This window comes from Diabrotica undecimpunctata, chromosome 4 (assembly GCF_040954645.1).
Source record: "Diabrotica undecimpunctata isolate CICGRU chromosome 4, icDiaUnde3, whole genome shotgun sequence".
NCBI classification, from domain to species: Eukaryota; Metazoa; Arthropoda; class Insecta; order Coleoptera; family Chrysomelidae; genus Diabrotica; species Diabrotica undecimpunctata.
In genome coordinates, this window is record NC_092806.1 from 51,363,578 (window position 1) to 51,375,864 (window position 12,287).

General features: G+C 33.7%; 1 protein-coding gene across 6 annotated transcripts in view; it reads left to right on the forward strand.

Annotated features, from left to right (window-relative positions):
- The first annotated feature begins 418 nt into the window (after window positions 1-418).
- LOC140439505 (uncharacterized) overlaps window positions 419-12,287 on the forward strand; it is a 125,790-nt gene continuing 113,921 nt past the window's right edge. Inside the window, exon 1 of one of the 6 annotated variants that reach the window (XM_072529467.1) lies at window positions 419-875. The gene's annotated coding sequence lies outside the window, so the exon portion shown is untranslated. The remainder of the gene's footprint in view (window positions 876-12,287) is intronic. The other 5 variants (XM_072529465.1, XM_072529458.1, XM_072529459.1 and 2 more) reach the window with 5 other exon arrangements.

Consider the following 12,287-nt stretch of genomic DNA (forward strand, 5'->3'; position numbering starts at 1 on the left):
AATAACGAAGACATCAATAGTAAAAATAGCCGCTATGATTACAAATACAAAGCTCATAAAACGGGACTGTAACTAAGGAAGAAGTACTGCTGGTTCTTTTGCCACTGTCAGTATTTTCCAATATTCTATTAGTCACGTATTAATACATCTAAAGTGGAAGTTAGTACATTTTATTAGTATTGAAATCAGCTGTTGTCTCCAGAAACAACATAAATAAATGCAAACTTGCAATATATAAACCAAATCATCAATACCAGTATGTAATTAGATCTCCGAAATCGGACACCTGAGAGACCCCATTTTATTTCAGCTATGTTGTCTTATCTACGGTCGCCATCATTCCGCAGTCACAACACACTGCTTTTTATAATAACATGCAAATCGTATGGTACATAATATTATAAGCGAACCGTTGTTCAGTTCAGTTTCGTACCATCATTTTCGTATTTTTTACCTACCGTGTCAGCGCTGGCCTCAACCTAAGCGACTTGTACAGCTCTCATATGTAGTATGTAGGTGAATCAAGCAAGACAGACTTTACAGTTCTTTTATATAACTATATATAACCAGTTTGTGTTTATTTCCTTTAGCGGCAACGAAATTGCACAAGATTTTTTAAGTTCTGCGTAGGTATCGTGACGTAGGTCATTGGGATTTTGTTTATACTGTAAACAAAAATATTTGTGTTAGTTTTCCTTTCAATTTCAAATAGTTCAGTTGCTCTTAGTTACTATCGAGTAACACGTGGTTTTGTGTTCTAAAACAATTAAATGTGAAATTTCTGTTTTCATACTATTTGTGGCGCGTTCTAGATTGGTGCAAAGGTAAAGGATATTTGGATGTTTTATTAATAAACCAAGAATTAAAACTAGTAGGTATGTGTTTATTAATTTAATATCAGTTGACATTATTTAACAAATTAGACAAAATACTGGAATCTAACTGATTTTGTTTACTATTTATAAAACTGTAACAAATTTCGTTAGAAGTTTAAATATTTATATTTTTCTATAACTAAAATGACTATTACAAAGGATAAAATACATATTATAAACTTTTTGTACAGCATGGATATATCTAAATTAAAGTGTTGCAACTTTTACTTTTATCTCTAAAATTCTAAATAGTACTGTTTTTAAACATTTATTCAAAACTAGTTTTTCATACCTTGACCTTATTATTTTTATCACTCATCACAAATTTTTCTATACAATAGGACTGTTGGTGATTTACTGTTATATTTGGATAGTGTTTTTGTTAATTAGATTAGAGCGTTGGTTTCATTTATGACCACATCTAAGATTGTTTAAAAAATATTTATTAATTTTTTAGTTTGCCTAGTACTTAAGAATTTGAAATTAATATTACTCACACAATAGAATGAAGGCTCCATTTTAGATAAATAATTCTTATATAAGGTTACTATCTTATTGTGGTTCATTGGGTGGCATATGTCTCACTATGGGAATTATCTTTGATCCAGGGAGCATAAGATTCCTGTTCTTGTGTTCAAAGATCAAAGAGGTCATGCCTCGTGGAGATGGTACCTCCCTAACCCGTAAGCTACCACCAAACCCCACCCCAATCGCAGACATAACGTTGGGGTGACTGTACTCTTAATCTTGGTTGCCCTGGAAAATGGGGTATATCTGCGATGGTACCGCCTCACTAGTTCTTATATGGTTTATATTATACATTTGTCGTCTCTTGAAAAAATATGCTGAATATCGCTGCTTAACGATGTTTAGTAGCTCTCCTTGGTTATTAGCTTTTTTGTCAATTTTAATTAAAATTAAATGATGATATTTGTTGTTGTCGTTGTCGCCACTTGAAATATGACCAAGTAAGAGGCTTTTCGCTGTTTAACAATGTAGTAACTCTCGTTGGGAATTAGATTATCTTAGAATGTCTTCCACAACGAGAGGATTCCACTTCCAGAGACAACAACCCTTTTTCCTTATTTTGAATAACTTTGCTTACTTATTACATCTTTGTTTTTATCGTCTTATTTTTAGTTATATGACTGCGATTTAAGCTTAGTAAATACACCTTAAATCAGTTCTGATATAATTATCGTCCTCCGTTTCCGTAATTTTTAGGCGACTAAATGTATAGTAAGTATAGGTATTATTACGGGGATAATGTGTCTTGATTTCCGGATTTCCCGACTTCAATAAAAATCTTATATATCACTAATATAACAACGATTTTTATATAGAATTAATATGCTAAAGGAGGTTTTGAGGCGTGTACTCTTACGGAATGCTGCCGTCCATTGCAATTGCAAGAAAAAGATGGGGAAAACCACATAAGGTAAACCAGTCGTCTAAATTTTGTTGTGGCGCAACAATATAATACAAGCTTAAACCTCTTTCTAGAAATTATTTAGTTTGTTAACCGTTTACCGCATGAATTTTTGTTTTTTGTCAAAAATAAACACTCAGATAAGAATTTTAATTCTATTTTTATTTAAAAATGTTGAAAAAAATCTAGCTACGAGGAAAATTTTATTGACAAAAAAAATTGGTGCCAAATATGGAACATCATGCAACAATGTAACATTAAAGTCGAACTATTTTGAAGCTGCAGTATACACTATACAGTATGAAACTGCAAATAACAGTTTCTTTCTTTATTAATACACAACGGTATTGTGTATTTTGTGCACAGTATATATCCCTTTTGTGCACTACTTTCCCTGTACAGCCTGGAAATTGGCATCTTGACCTAGTGCTCTAATCCCAATAGGGAAAATGATCAAGCCCATCTTTACGGATGTCTTTTTGGAGTATTTCTTTACTGGTTCCCTTTTTTTGTTTGTTCTCGTACATCTGCTGAATGCTACTACTTGACGGTTTTCCTACTGTTTAATTGGTTTCCGGCTTTTGCATAGAGCATCGGCTATTGCTAGTCTGCTATCCAAAAGGAGTAAATCAAATTTCTTCGCCCTTTTGGCTAATAACCAACAGTTCACGGCTGTCATGTCAATGAAATGAAAAATATTCGTAAGTAATTATTCTTCGACCTGATTTTTATACGATAAAATCCTGACATGGAATCAAGGGTTTGAAAAACCATCTTTTTTCTCCCTTTGGTTCACTTCCAGCATGTTGACATTTTAGTAACGATTTTATTATCAAATCAGGACACTACACTGACATCCACATTGTCTATATTGGCTATTTTCTCTAAAATATGACATCTGTCGCTCTTCTTTATTTCTTTCTCAGCTGGCATCACAACTCCAGGAACACGATTAAGCCTTACTGTTCCCAAAGGTAAAATGCCCTCTTTGGTCAGATATATCATAAGAGGTATGCTGGTGAACCAATTGTCAAAAAACAACTTGTAATGTTGATGTTTTGGTATCGAATCTGCTAATTTGACAACCACGTTGCTGCTCATACTAAGATTTGGTGCTCCTAGAAGTACAATTCTGGCAACCAGCAAACAAATTAAAGTCATAGCTGAATCCCGAAATACCACTCAGCACAAAGTATTTGAAGCCCCACTTATGTGGTTTTTTTGGGTTATACTGCTTTAGCTGGCTTCGCGCCTTTGTTGGTATAATCTGTTCGTCTACAGCTAGAAATTCTTCTTTCGGAACCATGAGTAGTCGTTCTTTGATTTGGACAGGTCCTCAGATTTGCCTCAGAAGAGGTCTAATTTTGAATATTCTGCCATGTCCAGGCTAATCATTTTCAATCATGTCATCATTATTATTTAAATGCAAGAAACGTTTTATTTCTTCGAATCTGTTACAGCTCATCACATCGCTAACTGTTCGGTGGTCAATATTGGCATTCCAATAGTGTGTTGTTGATAGAGGTTGAATTATCGACATGTAAATAGTAATTCCTATAAATTGTTCTATTTCATATTTTTCTATATTAGCTGGTTTATCTGGAACTGAGTATAAATTTGATTGGTCTGTGATATGCTCTATAAGACTATCAGGAAAGATAAACTTAAATAATGGACCGGAGTTTGTAATTGTAAAATCTAAGAATTTAAATTTTCAGAACCAGTAAATTTTGTATCATTTTCTGATCTTCTCAGATTTCCTTTCACACTGTTATGAGATTTCTTCCTTTTATATCGTAGTCTTTCAGAAAAAGGGGTATCATCATCTGAGGAATCTAAGGATGTGGCAGAAATGACAGTTTCCTTGACATTGCTTGGTAAATTTTCAAGCTCCTCACTGTCACTATCTTGACACAATATCATCTCATTTGTGCCGTATTCATCGGAGATATCCGATTCTTCACTATTAGTACTATTTGGAATTCTACCTGCATTCATTGTACCATAAAAGAATTTCGGATCCATATCTACAAAAACAATTAATGAGTCTATAACTTCATAGTGTGCCATGTATAGCACAAACCCTTTTTGGGGTTTTCGAGAGACTTTCAACAATCTTAATTTTTAGTACTTAACTAAGCAGATATCTAATATCACGATACAATAAATTTAAATTGTTTCTCGCCGTAAAAAACGTTTTTACTATGAAAAATAACCTCTAACTTCGAGCACTGTTTCACTTTTAATGTTTTTAGTGATTTTCTGTAAGTAAATAAATTGATATTGAAATAAGCGTTTGTGTTTTAGAAAACAGCTGCTCGTGCGACCCAGAACACACATTGCTAGCTCGATTCTGGCAAACTATTATATGATTATTCCTATATACAGAGTGTCTCGAATAAATTCAATAAAAATGTACCAAGATTATTCTTGCAAAATTCCTAGTATTGCAAAATAAAAGTAGACACGTTTACTTTTATTTAAAATTTGTCACATTTCAGGATGGTTTTTCCATTTTTACTCCAATGAGGGAGTTTTAGAAGTAACCTCAAAATAGTTTTAAGAAATCTCCTGTTAAAAAGACAATTTTAAGGAGATTACAGCGCATCATCCTTTGTAGTTAGGAACAAAAACTCAATCAAAATCAATCAAAAATAAAAAAGAAATTCTTAGAAATTAATTTTATTGTAAAAGATACTCAAAATATTTACCATTTACGTGTTGACAAATCCAATGTAACTGTAAAATTAATTTCTCTAATTTTGTTAAATGTCTGGATTTATTAGTTGGATTTCTTGATAATATAAGAAAAAGTCGATTGGGACACGGTCAGGAGATTGTGCGAGCCATATCGCACCTCTTCTGTAGGTCCATCTACTTCGACAAATTTCGTCCAAAGTATTTACACACGTCACCAGCATAATGCAGTGGTGCATGGCATCCCATCTCGTTGCATTTATATCCATTTTATTAGTAAAATTTGGATCTAACTGACTTAAGTATAAGGCAGATACTTAAGGCGAGAATAAATTATTATTGAATAAACTGCTGATAACTTTCTCCAGTCAAGTTATCATCAAAGAATTGATCTTCAATTATACCAGCCCAAACATTAACGTTGAGTGGGTACTGAGTGTGAGTTTCTTTCCTTCTGTGGGTGTTAACACTGATATTGAGGAATATTAGCAATGATGAGTTTTTATCGAGATGATCAATTTACCATACAAGCACACTCGTTTTTCTCACCTCCAACTAGCACACAACAGCAACTAATCCAACCTACAAGTAACAGTTTTTAAGTCTTGAAATAACATCAAACTAGAAGAATACTTTTAGTTACTGTTTTTTTTTTTAATTAGTTTTGGCACTGCAGCATTAATAAAGAATGGTGAAGATTAGAAGTCATCCCAGAGGATTGGAAAGTAGGAATCATGCTTCTTATGTACAAGGAGGCATAGAAACGATTCTGCGAAAATTATAGGGGCATCACAGTGTTAAATGTCGCCTACAATATATTATCAGGAATTAAGTATATAAAGCCGTATTGAACGTGGTTTCAGACCAATGAGGTCAAGTATCAACTAAATACATATTGGTAAAGTATTAACATAACATCAAGAATTTTTTAATCTTTCTATTACAATTAACAATTTAAAATACTCCTTGATGTTATGTTTGCGTCCGATATACCTCATGTTAAATAAACCAGTCGAAAATTTTCGTTTTTGCAATCTCACACCGAGTCGTAAAGTTTTTATTTTTCGAATTTTGACCCACATTGCTTTCGCTAGAGAAGAGGTGTAATGTGTACTTGGAAATGTGTCAATAGGCTTTATTATTATTCAAAAGTTGATAAATCGTTCAGCTTAATTGTTTTATTAATGCATTTTCTTCGTAAATATATGACAAAACATGGTTTATTGCTAAAATTATGTTAAGAAATAACTCACTTTACTAAAGTTCGTTAAAAGCCTTTAAAGTCGGTAGAATTGACGGTTTGCGTTTTTTCTATAAATTGTTGTATTGAAGCGGCAATTAAAGCATTTATAAAATTAAAAAGACAGTCAAGATTTCATTTCACGTACAAATCGTCTATGTATATGTTGATACGTATTTCGCTTTAATAAAGCTCATCAGAACAGTTATTCATAGGCGTTCTCAACGTGAAAATTAATCTTTTCTGTCTTTGGGAAGCAACGATAAAATGGCTTCGAAACGGACGCAATAGCGACATCTGATATTAAATCCGTAAAATAGTTTGGAAACACAATTCAGATAACTGCCTTAATCTGGAGCCTTCTAAAAATTGCAAGACATAGCCAGACGTTGATAAAGATGTTAAAAGAGACATGGGGAATCTATAATTTGCATTCCACGACATGTCTCCTCAACTAAGCAGAAATCGTTAGCGAATTGGTTTCTTGTACTCATACAGAGTAGATCCGATTAAAAATAAAATTAAAAAGACAGTCAAGATTTCATTTCACGTACAAATCGTCTATGTATCTGTTGATACGTATTTCGCTTTAATAAAGCTCATCAGAACAGTTATTCATAGGCGTTCTCAACGTGAAAATTAATCTTTTCTGTCTTTGGGAAGCAACGATAAAATGGCTTCGAAACGGACGCAATAGCGACATCTGATATTAAATCCGTAAAATAGTTTCGAAACACATTATGTCTTGCAATTTTTAGAAGGCTCCAGATTAAGGCAGTTATCTGAATTGTGTTTCGAAACTATTTTACGGATTTAAAGCATTTATATTCGCGTCTCGAGACAGACACTACGTCCCGCAAACATAACAGTGTAATATCGGCCATATAAATTTGCAACTAATTGTCACAGTTCTAAACACATATGTTAAGATATACACATAAAAAATGTGGTGAATATAATATATCAATTTACAACTTGTATATTGATTTCAAACAGGCGTTTGATTGAGTAGATACACAAAAAAGTTAAAACAACTAAACATGTTAGGAATACCGAAAAAGTTAGTTATACAAATGAATCACCAAAGTAGAAATGCGAAGATTTCTATTGACGAAACTAAAATGCTAAAGGTGTAAGAGAGATATGGTGCATCTAAAAGTTGAAAGTAAATAAAAGAAAAGACAATTAAGATTTGATTTCACGTGTACGTGCCTCTTTATATTCGCTTATACGTACTTCATCCGCCCTTTTGTTTACATCTGGTTATTTGCCGACGAGGTATGAAGAAATTTTGAGAGCATCAACCTTTATCCCTTTTCAATACGTTCAAGTATCCACTTAATTTTGTCGTATCTGCTTGCTTTGAATGTTGTTAAACTGTGGTGTGAGTGTTTAATAGTTCTATAATATACTATCCGTTTTTTGGGTTATTTTATTAAGAATATAAATTTTACGTCCAGAATCATTATTTAAAGTACGATATTTGATTTTTGAATATATTAAGTTTAATTACGGATGTATTTATATATTAAGTATGTCTGATTACTTAAGTAATTAAAATATTTCATTTCATATATATATATATATATATATATATATATATATATATATATATATATATATTGAAAAATAATGAAACATATAACCTTACCCACCCCAATGAAGCCTCCTACTTAAGCAACGTGGTCTTCTTTAAGTCTTGATGCACGATCAGTTTTTTATTATCTACTTTTGTTAGCCTTTTCGTTACAAATTGTCTGAAATTCTTAACTATCTTTAAGATATTATCCAAGATATTTGTACTTCCTTCATTATTCAGAGTGTACGTATTTTAATTCTTGGAATGAATAAAAATAAGAATATATAATACACTCGCGATCATAAAATCCGGGTCATCTTGAAAATTTCAAGTTTCTTCAATATTTTTGCCTCTGGTGCAGTAATAACCTTTTTTTTGGGTAATTTATTTTTTATTTGTCATCAATGTTTGTTTTGAAAGAAAAAAAATGGTTTTTTATTGTTTTTATTGAAAAAAACAGAAAACAAATCAAATTATTGATAAAACAGACATACGAAAAAATATGGAAAATACAGAACGTGGTAAAAAATCAGTGAAATTTCAATGACCAATATCGTGTATTGCCTCCCCTTGCTCTAATAACCTCTTGCAGACGACGGGGCATACTCTCAATTTTTCTCCGGATTACATGTTGTGGTATGTTATTCCACTCACTCACTAACAGATCCTTAAGCTCCTGTGCGTTGTTATGAGGAGGTGTATGGGTTTGAATACGTTTTTTCAAATGGTCCCAGAGATGTTCGATGGGATTCAGGTCCGGAGACCTAGCTGGCCAGGCTACTCTCGTAATTCCTACTTCGTCCAAGCATTACATACTGATCCTGTGAACGTGCGATCGCACGTTGTCCTGCATAAAAACGGCGTTTTCTCCAAGCCCTGCCATGTTGGGCATAACATGTTCTTCCGGAATCTCCGTAATATACCTTCGTGCAGTTAGGGACCCATTTTCGATGAAGGGTAATTCTGTGTGGAAGTCGGAAGATATACCTCCCCAAGCCATGACCGAGCCTCCACCAAATGGCATTCTAGGAGCAATGCAAGATTGTGAATATCGTTCACCGGTTCTTCTCCAAACTCTTACACGTCTATCGGATCCAGTTAGGCAGAAACGGGATTCATCTGAGAATAACACTTTGCTACAATCGTTAATTTCCCAACGCGCGTATTGTCGAGCAAAAGCTTTTCGTGCAACTCAAGGCACCCGGCGAAGTGGCGGTCTTCTAGCCATTACCCGAGAAGATAGTCAAGAAGAACGGAGTCTTCTTTTGACTGTTGCAACACTAAAATTGCGATTTCGTATTTCCTCTAGACGATTTTGATGCATAACCGCTGTTGAGGTCCGGTTTCGTAAAGACTGAAACACAAGGAAACGGTCATCTCTAGTGCCGTGGTCGTTGTTCTTCGTCCAGAGCCAGGTCGCCTGGTTAGCAAACTTGCCTCATGAAAGCGTTGAAGCACTCGTTGAACCGTAGAAAGGCTTACGCCAACAGTTCTTGCGACTTTCCGTTGAGTGTGACCGTCTTCCACAAGTGCAACAATTTGTGCCATTTCAACAGTCAAAGGCATTTTTGTCAAAAAAGAAACACTAATAATGGCACTAATAAACACTAATGGTGGCAATAATAAACGTTTGTCCGTTGCATTTGAACAGAAAGTCGAAGCACAAACGAGACATTTAAAACAAGCGGAGTTACAGGTAGCGTCCATTTTGGGAAGTGTGCACTTTACCGCGCAATTGGCACTATTGGAATTCTTTGTTACAAAGGAAACCGCAACAATTCTCAGAAACATGCATTAGTTTGTATTTGTGTTATTATTATTTACGATAAAGCTCGTTAAAAATGAAATATCGGTGATTTTCAAGGTGACCCGGATTTTATGATCGCGAGTGTATATTCATTGACACATTCACTGCCCATTAAACTTAAGATAGACAGATAGATAGGGAATATATTCATAGGGTGGCCGCTTACACATAGAGGTGTATACAGCAATGGACACATAAGTAATTTAAAAAATACCAGTCTTCCGTATCAGCCGTATTACGAGACGTCATAATAAACGTTCCGATTAAAATTCTGGTTAATTCTCATTAAATAGATTAGACAATCATTAATGTCTAAGGAAATTTTCGCTCTGTCTATAAAAATATTTAAAGTACACGTCATAGATATTCCTCCCGAAGAATCATCCAAAGATAACCGTGTTTTATTGTGCATTACTCATTGGAAATAATGACTAGATATTACTCAAAAGAACAAACATTTTTTTTAAATGTAATATACGTAGTAATATGTCAAACACCTCCAACAACACGACTTATTATTCAAAAATCAAAATGATTGTGATCAACTATATCGATCCCTATTTTGGTATTGTTGTAGTTTTGTATGATTATTGATTTTCCACTTTCTTCTTCGACGGCACCGTTGTCATGGAAGTAAGAAATATGCCGTTCTTTTATTTTTGGGACATGAGAAGTTTAAGTGCAGTTTTTTAGGAAGGCAAACATGTGGTTTGCCAAGGCCAATTCAAAAAGGTCTCTTATAGGAGTCAATTTATCAAGAAGCTTCCTCTCTGACCTGGGTAGTCGATCATCGAAACGAATATGAAGCAATAAAAATTGAACCGCTGAAGGGAAAAGCAGTCTAAACCTTTCAGGGGAGTTCCTAAATAAAGTTCTTTCATATTCAATTTATTTGATTTCTGTACTCCAACAAGAATAGGTATACCAAGGAAGGCTTCAATTTCAATTGCGTCAGTTTTTCGATATTACGATTTTTAGATGGTAGTAAGGATTAGATTTTAAAAGATTAGGACGTGATCAGTGACCAGGTTTCGAAAACAATAACTGATACCTCACAGACAAAGACTTGTCAGCAACTGAACACACTACAGGCTGAAAACAATAACTGATACCTCACAGATAAAGACTTGTCAGCAACTGAACACACTACAGGCTGAAAGGTCGACTCGAGTTGGAAAGCTATTGAGATGGGCAGCTCACGCATTCTGTTGGTAAAAGAATTAACTTAATTTATTTGAAGGCACCGTCTGAGAGACCGTGCGTCACAACTGCAGGGTTAAATTCATTTTATTAACACAGTAATCCCAAGTTTGAACAATTTAAAATGAATAATTTTGAAAAAAGTTATGGTTACAGTGCAAAAAATATTTTTGACATTTTTAAAAATAAAAAATAAATAATTATATATATATATATATATATATATATATATATATATATATATATATATATATATATATATATATATATATATATATATATATATATATATATATATATATGTTAAATCACTAATCACGTATTTGACTTTTTAAAAAAAGAACTTTATTTGTTACAAATTAAATATTAAATAATAGTACAAAATTAAATTAATTTAAAATGACTAAAAACTGGACTGGTCGAAGTTGCAGCTAAGAGTGGTTCCGGCATCTGAGAATGGTAATTTATATGTTTGGTATGAAGTGCTGAATTGCTGTTCCCATGAATATTGGCCAACGGTTCGTACAAAGTTCTAATGCGTGCTCAGCGGTTTCTATGGGAATGGGATGATGAAATCTGAAGTCGGCGAACTTAAGCTAGTTCAAGGTTAATATTTTCTCATATAACAGCTCCCCTTATTAGTGAAAAGTCAATGCCATTGCTTTGACTTTTACAGAGTAATTGGTGTTTCTGCTTCGCTTTCTTGTTGGACATTGGGTCTTCTTCTGAAGGAGGCTAAGCCCTGAAGTTTCTGTCTAATGGAATTTCTGCGTGGTAATGAAGTTGGACACTGATCCTGGGACAAGGAGATTGCAATTTTTGGGAATATTTTGGTTCGGTATTTGCAGAAAAGGTATAAGATAACTAGGATAATAATCAGGGATAAGGTTGATATAGTGAATAAGGGTAGATGTTCCTCAATGAATGATTGGCTCATAATATGGTCCAGTTCTTCTGAATATTGGTCCAATTTGTGTTGTGCAATATTTAAGTCGTCTACGTTGATCTTACTGAGTTTTAGTGGTTTCAATTTTGATAGGTGACTCTTTGTCTCAAAATGGTCACAGCATCTGTAGGGTACGTTAACTGGGTGACTTCTATACGTGATATTTGTATATTTCTCAATTTGGTCTCTAGCATGAATTCTGGTACTGCCGATGAATGCAATACATTCGGGAATTAATCTTAAGATTGAATTTGTTTTGATTATTTGTGTAGTGACGTCTTTTCTTGCACATTTGATTGTTACTGGTAATGGATCGGAAATGGTTAGTAACCATAAATTTCGGTCAATTTCTTGTACATTGTAACCTTGTGCCAAGAGCATGGACATCTGGCAAGTTTTTGGTAAGTTGCTGAGAGGTTTCAAAAGCTGGGCTTCACATATAGCATCTGTGTCTATGGGATACGGAAGAATGTCTGTACACATTCTTTGGTTTTGACTGATTTGTTTGCATTTT